Source organism: Notamacropus eugenii, chromosome 2 (assembly GCF_028372415.1).
Source record: "Notamacropus eugenii isolate mMacEug1 chromosome 2, mMacEug1.pri_v2, whole genome shotgun sequence".
NCBI classification, from domain to species: Eukaryota; Metazoa; Chordata; class Mammalia; order Diprotodontia; family Macropodidae; genus Notamacropus; species Notamacropus eugenii.
The window spans coordinates 414,457,550-414,469,223 of record NC_092873.1 but is presented as its reverse complement, the minus strand read 5'-3'; the positions used below and the strand labels follow the sequence as shown (position 1 = coordinate 414,469,223).

The 11,674-nt window shown below is 38.3% G+C and overlaps 1 pseudogene; it reads right to left on the bottom strand.

Annotated features, from left to right (window-relative positions):
- Window positions 1-9,292: 9,292 nt before the first annotated feature.
- Window positions 9,293-10,659, bottom strand: LOC140524116 (translationally-controlled tumor protein-like; annotated as a pseudogene).
- Window positions 10,660-11,674: the final 1,015 nt, after the last annotated feature.

Here is an 11,674-nt window from a genome sequence, read left to right as displayed (position 1 = left end):
TTTAAATAGAGAACTGAAGGGAGGGTTATAGATGTGAAATGTTGCATGCACTTTCAGATGAGATCACAGTATTATTCATTTGACTGCATTGTTTTACTGGGTTATAAGAGACCTTTCACAAAGTGGGAGTAATCTATTAGTGTAATATAATGTTTGTAATGTAAAAAGCAAGAGGCATTGATAGTTTTTTAATGTAAACTCTGAGGTCAGGTGTAGTCTTCCTTTGATATTTTTATCTCCAGCTCTTAGTACAATGCCTAGTATGAAGTAAACACTAAAGAAAGGTGCATTCATTCATGGGCTTGGGGAAGAGAGGGAACAATCATTTATTAAGCACCTACAGTGTGCCAGAAATTAAGCTAAATGCTTTAGAAATATTACCTCATTTTATCCTCACAAAAACTCCAGGAGATAAACATTATTATTATTCCCATTTTACAGTGGAGGATGCTAAAGTGGGCAAAGGTTAAGCCCAGGGCTATGCAGCAATTAAGTTTCTGAGGCTGGATTTGAACTCAGGTCTTCCTGACCCTAACCAAGCCCAGCAATCTGTCCACTGCATCGTTCCTCAACCACTCACTTATGCATTCATCTATTATTGTGTTAGGGATTACAATCTGCATTTCTAGCTAGAGTACACACACTGGTAAAATCCTAGAATCTTGGAGTTTAATACTTAGAGTTTAATAGAAAGTTGGTTTGGGTTTTTTTCTTTTTTGTAAATGTGTAAAATCCCCCTCCTGCACTGTACGCTCCATGAAAGCAGGGGCCATATCTTATCTAAGCTTGCATCTCCTCTCAGGAAGCACTTCCTACTAGAGGGACCATGTTATATTGGAAGGTATGATGGATTTGAAGTCAAAGGTTAAAGTGGAAGTACTCCACTATTACTTACTACTTACATGACTTTGGTCAAGTCTCTTCACCTTTCTGATTCATTTTTCTCATCTGTAAAATAACTGGGATAGTAGACTAGATGGCTTCTAAGATCCTTTCTGGCTCTAAATCTATGATTCTCTGATCCTAAGTCTTTTCTGAGTTAAAACTGAACTCATTGGGAGCAAGACCAAAAGCGAGAGCAATGTGCTCCTTATACCAAAGAAATCATGATAAAAAGAACACCAGATGTGCACTCATGGAGAAAAGAAAAGCGTAGCTGGAAAACCTGAAAGGGGGAGGAGGATGGTCTGAAAAACGTCCATTTCCTCCAAGTGTCAAACTTGCCTGTTTGGTTCCACACTCTATAGAAACGTCATGATGCAAAGTAATAGCATTTGGCTTTTATAGAGCATTTTATTTTATCTTCACAGCTCTTTATAAATTCTTAGAAATTAATCCTGACAGCTCCCCTGTGAAGGATAATGGAAAGAAGCCAGCATGGATGTGTATGTGTGTGGTATATATATGTATATATAGTAACATAGAGGCATGCCTAAAGGGTGTGCCAAGCATGCTAGCAAACCCTGAAGGGTATTCTACTATTGATCCTCCCTTCCTCTCTGGGGAAGTAAGTGATATGGATATCATGTCTCTGGGTATGCTGGAACACCCAGCGTAGCCTCTATGCATGCCATTAAGACACATGTAAGCATATATGTGTATGAATTCATGGACATATGGATGTATGTGAGGGTTGGACCTTTCATAATAATATCTAGCACTTATATAATGCTTTATTTGCAAACACTTTACATCTATTTTTCTCAGTTGATTCTCACTACAACACTACCACATAGGTATATTTTACAGATATGGAAACTGAGGCAGACAGAGGTTAAGTGACTTGACCAAGGTCATATAGCTAATTAAGTGACTGAAGCAGGATTTATATTCAGGTGTTCCTAACTCTAAATCTAACACTCTATGCACCATGACATCTAGCTGCCTCAACTAGACTTGTCCCTTATCTTGGAATAAAGGCTCCAAACTACAGGGCGCTACTAAAAATATCCCAAAAAGGTACAAAAATTCAACGGTGAGCAAGTTTACTGTATCCTAATCATAAGCAACTTGTCATCTGTGTAGCACTTTCAAGTTAATGAAATACTGTCCTCATAGTCAATCCATCAGAAAATATCTGTTAAGCAACTACTATGTGTCTACTACTAAGGGTACAAAAATATTAAATAACTCCTTCCCTCAAGGAATTTACAAGCTGGGGGGTAGGGAAAGCAGGTAGAGAGATAATAATACATATATAGATATACAGAAAATAGATACAGAATAAATAACTACTGGTGTGGGAGACATTATTATCCCGCCTTATAGATGAGGGCGCATAGGCCCAAAGATGTTAAGTGACTTGCCCAGGACTGCACAGATGGTATCTGGCAAAGCCAAGGCTTCATCATGGGTCCTGTGATTCCAAGTTCAATGTTCTTTCTACTATCCCATATTTCCTAATAGTCCTTGGAAACGTATAAGGTCCATAAACTCACAGCAATAAATATCAGGCTCTCATAATTATTCTTGCAAATCATATGAGTGAATTAAAGTCAAACAAAGGCAAATCTAATAAAATAAAACTATAGTCAGGAATTTTAATTTAAGATGATAATCTAAAGAAGAGTTATGAAATTAAATAACCCATTTTAATTACATATTCCAGAAAAACCTGTTTCTCCCATTTCATCCATTTTCCAAATGTGCCTCACTGTTAATAATTTAATCTTAATTTAGGACTATAGACTTTAGGGAGCAACCTTCCTATTAACAAACCATTCTCAGTGGTTCTTCACATAAGACAAAGTTAAATAGCCTTTGTTCTTTCAAGATGGAAGCTAATGATTCTCCAAAGCCTTGTTTCATCTTCAAAAACCTACCTCCAATAATTTATTTTAATAAGCCAACTCAGTGGAACTCTCTTCAAAGTCAGAGGTGACTCCTCTCTAGATAAGGTGCTCACTGAGGTGCCAAATCCCAAAGTAGCCCCCTATGTTGCTCTTGCTCCTCTCCTTCTGCCCATCACAGCTGGCTCCCTTCCCATCAGTAAGTCAGGGGATTGGAAGATGGAAGGGACCTGGAAGATCATCCAGTCCAACTCCCTCTTTTTTATAGATGTGGAAACTGAGGCCTATATGGGAAAAGTGAGTCCCCCAAAGTCACACAAGTTTAAAATAACAGAACCCAGGTCTGCCTTTTGACATCAAAGTCATCGGTATCAAAACAAAGCTCATCACCCTACCCTCCCTGTGTAAACTCTCTTCCATAAGAGTGTCATGGGAAATATGGGAGGGGAGAGGAGGGAAGAGGAGAGGAAAGGAGGGGAGGGGAGGAAAGTGAAGGGGAGGAGAAAAAAGAATCTACACATGACACACATTTAAGCTTAATCTGTATTACTAACATTGTTCCATCACTTTCTTAAGTCTAAACAATTAACAAAGTGAGAAATTCAGCTCTGATTTGTAGTATTTGCTTATATCTAAGGTATAAATGCTCACACTGAAAATTTAATAGTCACTTCTCCCAAGCTGGTTTGAGAACACACACCATACTCATTGACCCAGTTTACTGAACATCTCTCTATTTTATCTGAGGATAAAGACAGAAAGGAAAGTCCTGTACATACCAAAAATTTTGTAGCAATATTTTTTGTGGTTGAAAAAAATTGGAAACAAACTGGTGTGTATCATTTGTAGATCATCAGATCATGGAGCTCAATCTGAAAAGGAACTCAGAGACCATCTAATCCAGTCCCTTCCTTTTTTCAGGTGAGGACGCTGCAAACCGATGAGGTTGTGACTTGCCAAAGACAGGATTTGAACCCCTCTCTGAATCTATATCCAACTCTAGAGGTTATCCTCTTTCCACTGTACCACAGCTTAATAAATTATGTTTTGCTAATGAATTGCATAGAAATTCAGGAAAACATGATGCAGAGTGTGATGCAGAGAGAAGCTACATGACCCTGAGCAAGACACAACTTCTCTGAACCTTAATTTCCTTTTCTGTGAAATGGGGATAGTAATAGTACCCAACCTTGCAGACTTGATTCAATGATCAGAAAAGATAATACTGTAAAGCACTTTGCAAACCTTGAAGTGCTATAGAAATGCTAGTTGTCAGTAGTACTGCTTACAGTCAGCACAACCAGGAGACAATGCATACAATAATTGCAGGAATATACATGAGAATACTTCAAGGCAGTCAAACTCAGATTAATTTCCGATGATAAATCTTGGTCCCAAAGACTATGATGAAACACACTGTCCATATCTCAATAGAAATGTTGAGTCTCTAGGATGGGAATGCTACATATGCTGTCAAGATGAAGTTGTTCAGTTTGCTTAACTGTTTTCCTCTCTTACAAGAGACAATTTCATATGATTGGAAAGTACTCTGTTAAATAACTGTGCTTGGAAAACAGAAAGCATTAAATAAACTTTTAAAAATAAATAGCCAAGTAGTCAAAAAATGGAGAGTATTTCAGAAGGAAGAAAGAAAGAGAGAAAGCAAGAAAACGAGAGAAAGAGGAAGGGTAAGAGGGAGGAAAGGAGTGAGTGAGGAAGGAAGGAAGGAAGGAAGGAAGGAAGGAAGGAAGGAAGGAAGGAAGGAAGGAAGGAAGGAAGGAAGGAAGGAAGGAAGGAAAAAAGAAAGAAAGAAAGAGAGAGAGAAAAAGAAAAAGAAAGAAAGAAAGACAGACAAGGAAGGAAGGAAGGAAGACAAAGAAGGAAGAAAGGAGTAATAATGAACAAATAAAGGCTTATGAGAAATACCAAGTGTAGCTAAGAGGCCAAGAAGACAAAGAACTGGGGAAACGATCACTAACTGGTGACTGAAATTAGCCTTTAACTGGCACAATTTACCATACAAAGCACTGTCTCCTCCATTATCTTAAGATACTCAAAACAACCCTAAGAGATAGGTAGAGTGATTTTTATTCCCATTTTAACATCTGAGAAAATTGACTCATAGACAGGTTTAAAAAAACTAGCACAAAGTTAGTCACAAAGCCACAACGGAAGCCCAGTTCTCTACTACATCATATGACCTCCCACAAAGAACATAACAACAGTAATAACAATGGCTTATTTTTAAATAAGATTTTTAAGGCTTATAAAATACTTGGCATGTACTTGCACTGCCCTTGGAACAGTCCTGTGAGGCAGGTTTTACAGATATTAGCATCCCCACTTTAGAGAAGACAAGACAGACTCAGAGAACTCAACTGACTTGCCCAGTGTCATGTGGCTAGCAAATGACAGAGCCGGGTTTCAAACTCAAGTCTTCAGGGCTAAATCTACTGTCCTTTCTCCTATATAAAATTCTCTCTTCAGTATTGTTTTGTGTTGTGCTGTGTTGTGTTAGGGTTTCATTGTGTTGCATTGCATCAAGTCAAATTGCATTGTATATATCAAATCTTATTCAGAAATCAATGAGCTGAAAAGACTATAGTATAAAGAAGGTAGAAATAGCATTGATTTAAACTTAACTAAGGCTTTCATCTTGTAGCATTGATTTTCCCTTTCTTGCTTTCCTTCTTTCTTTCTTTCTTTCTTTCTTCCTTTCCTTCTTTCTTTCTTCCTTTCTGTCTCTCTTTAATTGAGTCTCCCCCATCTTGTCCAGGCTGAAAGCATAGCAGCCACTCACAGACCAAACGTCCCTGCTGATAGACACAAAAGCTTTGACCTGTTCCATTTTTCCAACCTGAAATTGGAGGAGCTCCCCCTCCCTGAGCCTGGTAGCTCTCCCATTCTTAGGGGCTCAATATGTTGCTGCTAGATTTACTGGGGAACCCAATTAGTTTTAGCCCTACTGCATCTCACAACTCCCCAAACTCAAGTGATTTGTCATCCTCAGTCTTCTCAGTAGCAGGAGACTCAGGCAAGCACAACGAGGGCTATATAGCATTGGTTTCATTCATTCAATCATTTACTCAACAAATATCTGATTGACTGTGTATCTATTATTGGTAAGGCACTATAAAACATGAGAATACAAAGATCTTTAGACACAAGTCTTATTCTCAAGAAGCTTATAATCTAAGACCAAACATAAATTACTATGCATTGGCTCCTCTCCTTAGCTGGCTGGCATTTTCCTAACTGCAAGGGATGGAGAAAGCTACCATTCCATCCTGTTTCTTCCACCTATCTCCTGACCTGATCTGTCCCTGGCTGCCTGAATGGAGAGGAATATCATTCTATCAGCTCTACCACTGGTTCTCTAGCCTGAGATGTCTACACCCTCATAGGATTCCACCCTGAAGCAATGCCCCTAAGAATGTTAATAACCTACCTGAATTTATTCCTCATTGACTAATATCCTCCAGTCATACCCTTCCCATCCCAGTGATTTATGAACCCTTGGATGTCATTATTCAAACCCTAGTTTCCATCCTCCACTGCCTGCTCTCCCTTATTTCTTTTCCTCCAACCCAACTCTAACCCCAGAGGCTCTCTATAAAGTAATTCAACCCTTCCACTATATTCTCTGGAATGCTGGCTGAATAGGTAACAAGTTTAGTTTCATCTTACATCTTTTACTTTCCCAGTCCTTTCATCTTCTGGCTCTCATTGAGACCCAACTCCCCACTTGTGACACAGTCTCCCTGGATACCCTTTGTACTTTCACTCATTCTCTCTAATTCACTAGTCAAGTTAGAATGTTCTCTGCTTTGCATTACTACTATCAAGCTCATCCTCCAACACCATCACTCTCCTTTGAGGTCCACTTAATCTTTATCTACCAACCAAAATTCTTGTAGCTGCTCTCTGTAGACATACAGGACACTCCTCTTCTTTCCTTAATAGGTTCAGGGTCTAGTTCACAGTCTTTTTCTTCTCCCCAACTTCTTTTCTCATACTAGGGGACTTGAACATACATACTGATATTTCTTCAAACACCCCAACCTTCGAATTACTCAAATGAATCATTTCCCCTGTCCTAATCCTCCATTCCAACTCAGTCCCTACAAGATGGTCCTACTCTTGATCTTGCCATCCCCCACAAGTATACTGCTTGCATGTTCATGAACTCTGAAATTCCTCTATCAAATAATCTTTTGTCATTACACTTCTCTTTCTAGCTGGGAACCTCAAATCCTGCTGTTTGACTTCACCGTGACCTCTAATTTGTCAACCCAGGTGCAACCAAGCCCTATGCTACCTACACTCTTCTCCCTTCCCCATCTTGACCCCTTGGAAAACACTGGCCTCTTATCTTGTAGCCATACTTTTCCTAACAAACCTCAACCTCAGATCATTCCCACCGTCCACCGCTTTTGTTCCAATTAATATGCAGCTGAACAAAGTTGGAGTAAATCATGAAACCACGTTGACTCTGCCCATTACAAATTTATTTTACATAATCTCAACTGGGCCCTCACTGCAACAAGGAAATATTTTATACCTCCCTAATTATTGCACTCACCACAATGGTTTTCCTAACCTGTTTCATCCCTCCTCAAACTGCCCACAGATATCGCTCCCCTCACCCTCTCAATTGAGAACTTTACCTCCTATTTCACTGAAAAAATCATGAGAGAACTCCTTTTCTCCTCTATTCCTTATCTCATGTTACTGCCACTATCTCTTCTTTCACCTCTGTCTCACATTAAGAAGAGGTCCTTTGTCTAGGTAAACCCCTGTTTATGTATCCTTGATACTATTCTATATTGTCATCTCCAGCAAATTGTTCCCTCTATTGTCCCCACTCTCTTACTACTCTTCAGTCTCTCCCAGTCTACTGGCTGCTCCTCTATTGTCTACAGACATGCCCATGTTCTACCCTATCCCCCAAAAAAGCCCTATCATTCCATATCTCTCCTCTTTTTGTGGCTGAACTCCTTGAGAATGCAGCCTACAATAGGTGTTTCTACTTCATTTCTTCCCACTTTCTTAACTTTTTACAGTCTGACTTCCAACCTTCCTATTCAAATGAAACTGTTTTCTCTAAAGTTACTAACAATTTCTTAATTGACAAATCTAATGGTCTTTTCTCAATCCTCACCCTTGACCTCTCTGCAACCTTTGACATTGTCAATCATCCTTGGTGCTCATTTCTCTCTTGATCTTCATGATATTGCTCTATCCTGGTTCTCCTCCCAATAGTCTTTTAAGGCAAAATGCCTTCTACATTCAGAGAAAGAACTATGGAATTTAATCACAGAATGTAGCAGATCATTTTCTTTTGTATTACGGTTTGGTTTGTTATTTGATTTCTCCCATTCATTTTAATTCTTCTATACAACATGACTATGGTGAAAATGTATTTAATAGGAATGTATGTGTAGAACCTATGTAAAATTCTATGCCATCTCAGGGAGGGAGGGGGGAAAGAGGGGGGAGTAAGGTAAAAAAAGTCTAAGTTATATGGTAGTGACTGTAGAACACTGAAAATAAATAAAATAAAAAAATAAAAACCACAAAATCACTGAAGAAATAAACCTACTATGCTTCAAACATTCACACACTTGTTGTCATAGAGGAAAAATATATTTATAATGTAATTGTGCACTTATTTACTGTTTAAGACACCATTAAAGAATTTTTAGCTTAAATCCTTTGGACCATCATCTCAAATCACTGAACAGGAACCACTGTCTGGGAAAACAGTTGTTTCCCTTTACCTTACCCATCAGAGGCCTAGGATATTTCCAATCCACCCTTCCCAAACTCTAGGTGATCCTCCCTATCCTCTTCCCTCTGGATCCTCTTCTCTCCTTAGTCTATATCTAACAACTTAAATGAGCCTGGGATATTAATGACTGAAAATATTTTAATATTACCCCCTACCCAAAAAGAACTGCATTTTGAGTCCCTAAATACCTGTCAAAAGTTTATATTTTGACATTATATTTGTATACAACTTTACTATAAAAATTTTATAGAAATTTATCTCATTTGAGTCTCTCAACAGCTCTGTGAGGTAGGTATCACAAGTGTTTACAGTACTCATTTCACAAATTAGGAAACTGAGTCTCAGAAAAATAAGCAACTTGTACTAAGTTGAAGAACCAATTGGTAACAGAGTCAATTCTCCAAAGGAAATCTTTCGATTCCAAACTCAATGCTCTTTCCATTATAGTACTCAGCCATTTGGCAAGAAAGTTTGAATTTTAAGCATAATATTATAGGACTCTAGCAATTTTAAGCACGGTACTGAGGAAGATCTTTGAGAACAGGGAGCCTTACATGAGACCTCTCAAATTATCACATAGTTGACTGCCTATTCTGACTAAAAATAAGCCTGATTCTAGCCAATGTTAATTATTTCCTATTCATCCTTTTTATAGCCTGTTTGTATACATTTGTTTGTGTGTTGTCTCCCCCCATTAGATTGTGAGGTCTTGGAAAGCAGGGTGTTAAAAAGGTGTTAAATGCATTTTATTTTACACAACATATATGACATGTTTTTAAAAACAATGCCTCCACCACAAATGAATCAAGGTCAAAATTAAATGAATAAAGCTCAAGATGATACCTGTCCAGGTTTACCCAAGTCCTGGTGTTGTACAGATGACAAAAAAAAAAAAAAACAGCAGCCAGTTATGGTGACAGGTGATTCAAAGTAATCAGCTGAATTTGTTAATATTTTTCCATTTCTAAACCATTCTTAAAGAAAATCATATGTGGGGTCACACCATCCTCATGGAAGTCCCAGAGCCACCATACCATTGGGATTCATGTTTTCACCTATGAAGAACTGATAATTTTTAAAATTAGCAAGGATGTTTGATTTGTTCTGCAACTCCTATCATAAAAAGTTTTACTCTATCTGGTTTGTATTCTTCATATCTTCCTTTGATTGATTTCATGTAGTCTTTAATGTACTTTTTGTAGAATTCTTTTATGAATCTAGTTTTTTGCAGATGATGATTTATTACTATGTCAGCTACAGAGATTACAGTGGATATTTATTCTTTCACCTTCAGGACCTTTAGTAGAGGCATTCCCACTAATGAGTGAAATATCAGTGGTACTCTCTGTCCTACTGACCATCTTCCTTTCCATTCCAGGCTCACCCTGTTCAGAATCTCTGGAATCTTGTAAATGTCAGAGAACATCTCAACTCTTCTGATTGCAGTGGTGGTTATTAGTGCTGTGGGACCCAGAGCTTAGCGTGAGTGCGATGCAGCCAGAGCAGTAAAGGGGGAGGCCAAGGGCTGTCTTTTGTCTCTTTTTGTATTCTCAATCCTTAGCACAGTACCTGGAACATATTAGACATTTAATAAATGTTTGTTGATTGATTCCACCACATTGGAAAGGCAGTCTATTCCTGGCAATTGGTCACTCCAGACCACAGTTTGGCTTAATTCTCATTCTCTTTATCATCTCTTTATCAAATCCACCATCCTTTCTTCAGTGTTACAGCTGTTTAGTTGTTTTAGTCATGTCCACCTCTTCATGACACCATTTAAGATTTTCTTGGCAGAGATATTAAAGTGGTTTGCCATTTCCTTCTCCAGCTCATTTTACAGATAAGGAAGTTGAGGCAAACAGGGTTAAGTAGCTTGCCCAGGGTCACACAGCTACTAAGTGTCTGAGGCCAGATTTTAACTCAGGAAGATAAATCTTCCTGACTCTAGGCCTGGCACTATATCCATTGAGTCACTTGGATACCCTTCTCCTCAGTTTACAACCACTAAAATAATTTCTTCAATTAGAGAAGCATGGGAGAGAATAATAAAGGAATCTTTTTCCTCTACCTATAGTTCACTTTTTTCCCCTTCTAGGAAAAAGAAGGCAATATGCTTCCTCTGCCCTACCTCCCCACCCCACCCCTACCCACACACACATATATAACATCTAAAAATAAACAGCAGCTAATAAAACAACTAAGCAACCTAGTAAGACCAAGGCTTGCTCCATTAATGGACATACACCTCTCCCCCATTCTCCAATTCCTTCTCCCCCTGGAAGTCTGACACCCTTCTGTGATATCACCTTAATCATGCAAATTTCACTTTTAAATCCAGAACCTGATTGAAAAAGTAATACTCCCTCAAGGATACTTTCTGGCTTCTTAAATATCATTTCAGTTCTCATAACACTCATTTTGTTGCAAGAACTAGTGTTTCAGTGAAACGTGCAGAATTAGCTCATTTTCATGAAGGTGGTTCCTTTTCAGGATAGCTTGCTGGCTGCAAGAATTTCACTAATTTCTTGGAAAGATTATTATTTTCATTTTGCTTTGTTTTAATGGCCACAAACTTCTGTTCAAGTCCTACAGATGTTAAGTTTGGGGTAGGGTTCTTGAATTGGTGAAAGAAAAGATGTGGAATTGAGCAGAAATAAGTCGCATTGTAAGTATAACATGGAATAGAGATTAAAGATTCATAAGTTAAACTCTCTTGAAATATGATTCTTTCTTTAAGTAAAGTTACACTGACTCTTTTGGTCATAAGGGTTCAAAGAACACAATGAATCAGTAGTTTTTATAAAAGGATTAATGAGTTATTGAAGTTTCCAAAATGTCTCCTACCAAAGAAAATTTGTCCTAGGGGAAAACTCTAACTGCAAATTGGCCAACCCCAAACCTGGCCCAAGTACAGTGACTGCTCTCATTGAATGCCAGCCAGACTATCTGCACTTAGGCCAGATTGAATTACTAAAACTGAAAGCAAGTATTATCGAGATGGGTCAGAAATCTTGGACCAAATTCTCCAACTCCCTTCCACTCTACATATATACCACTTCTCTGTATTTTAGGGAAAATTCCTGTATTGCTAGAT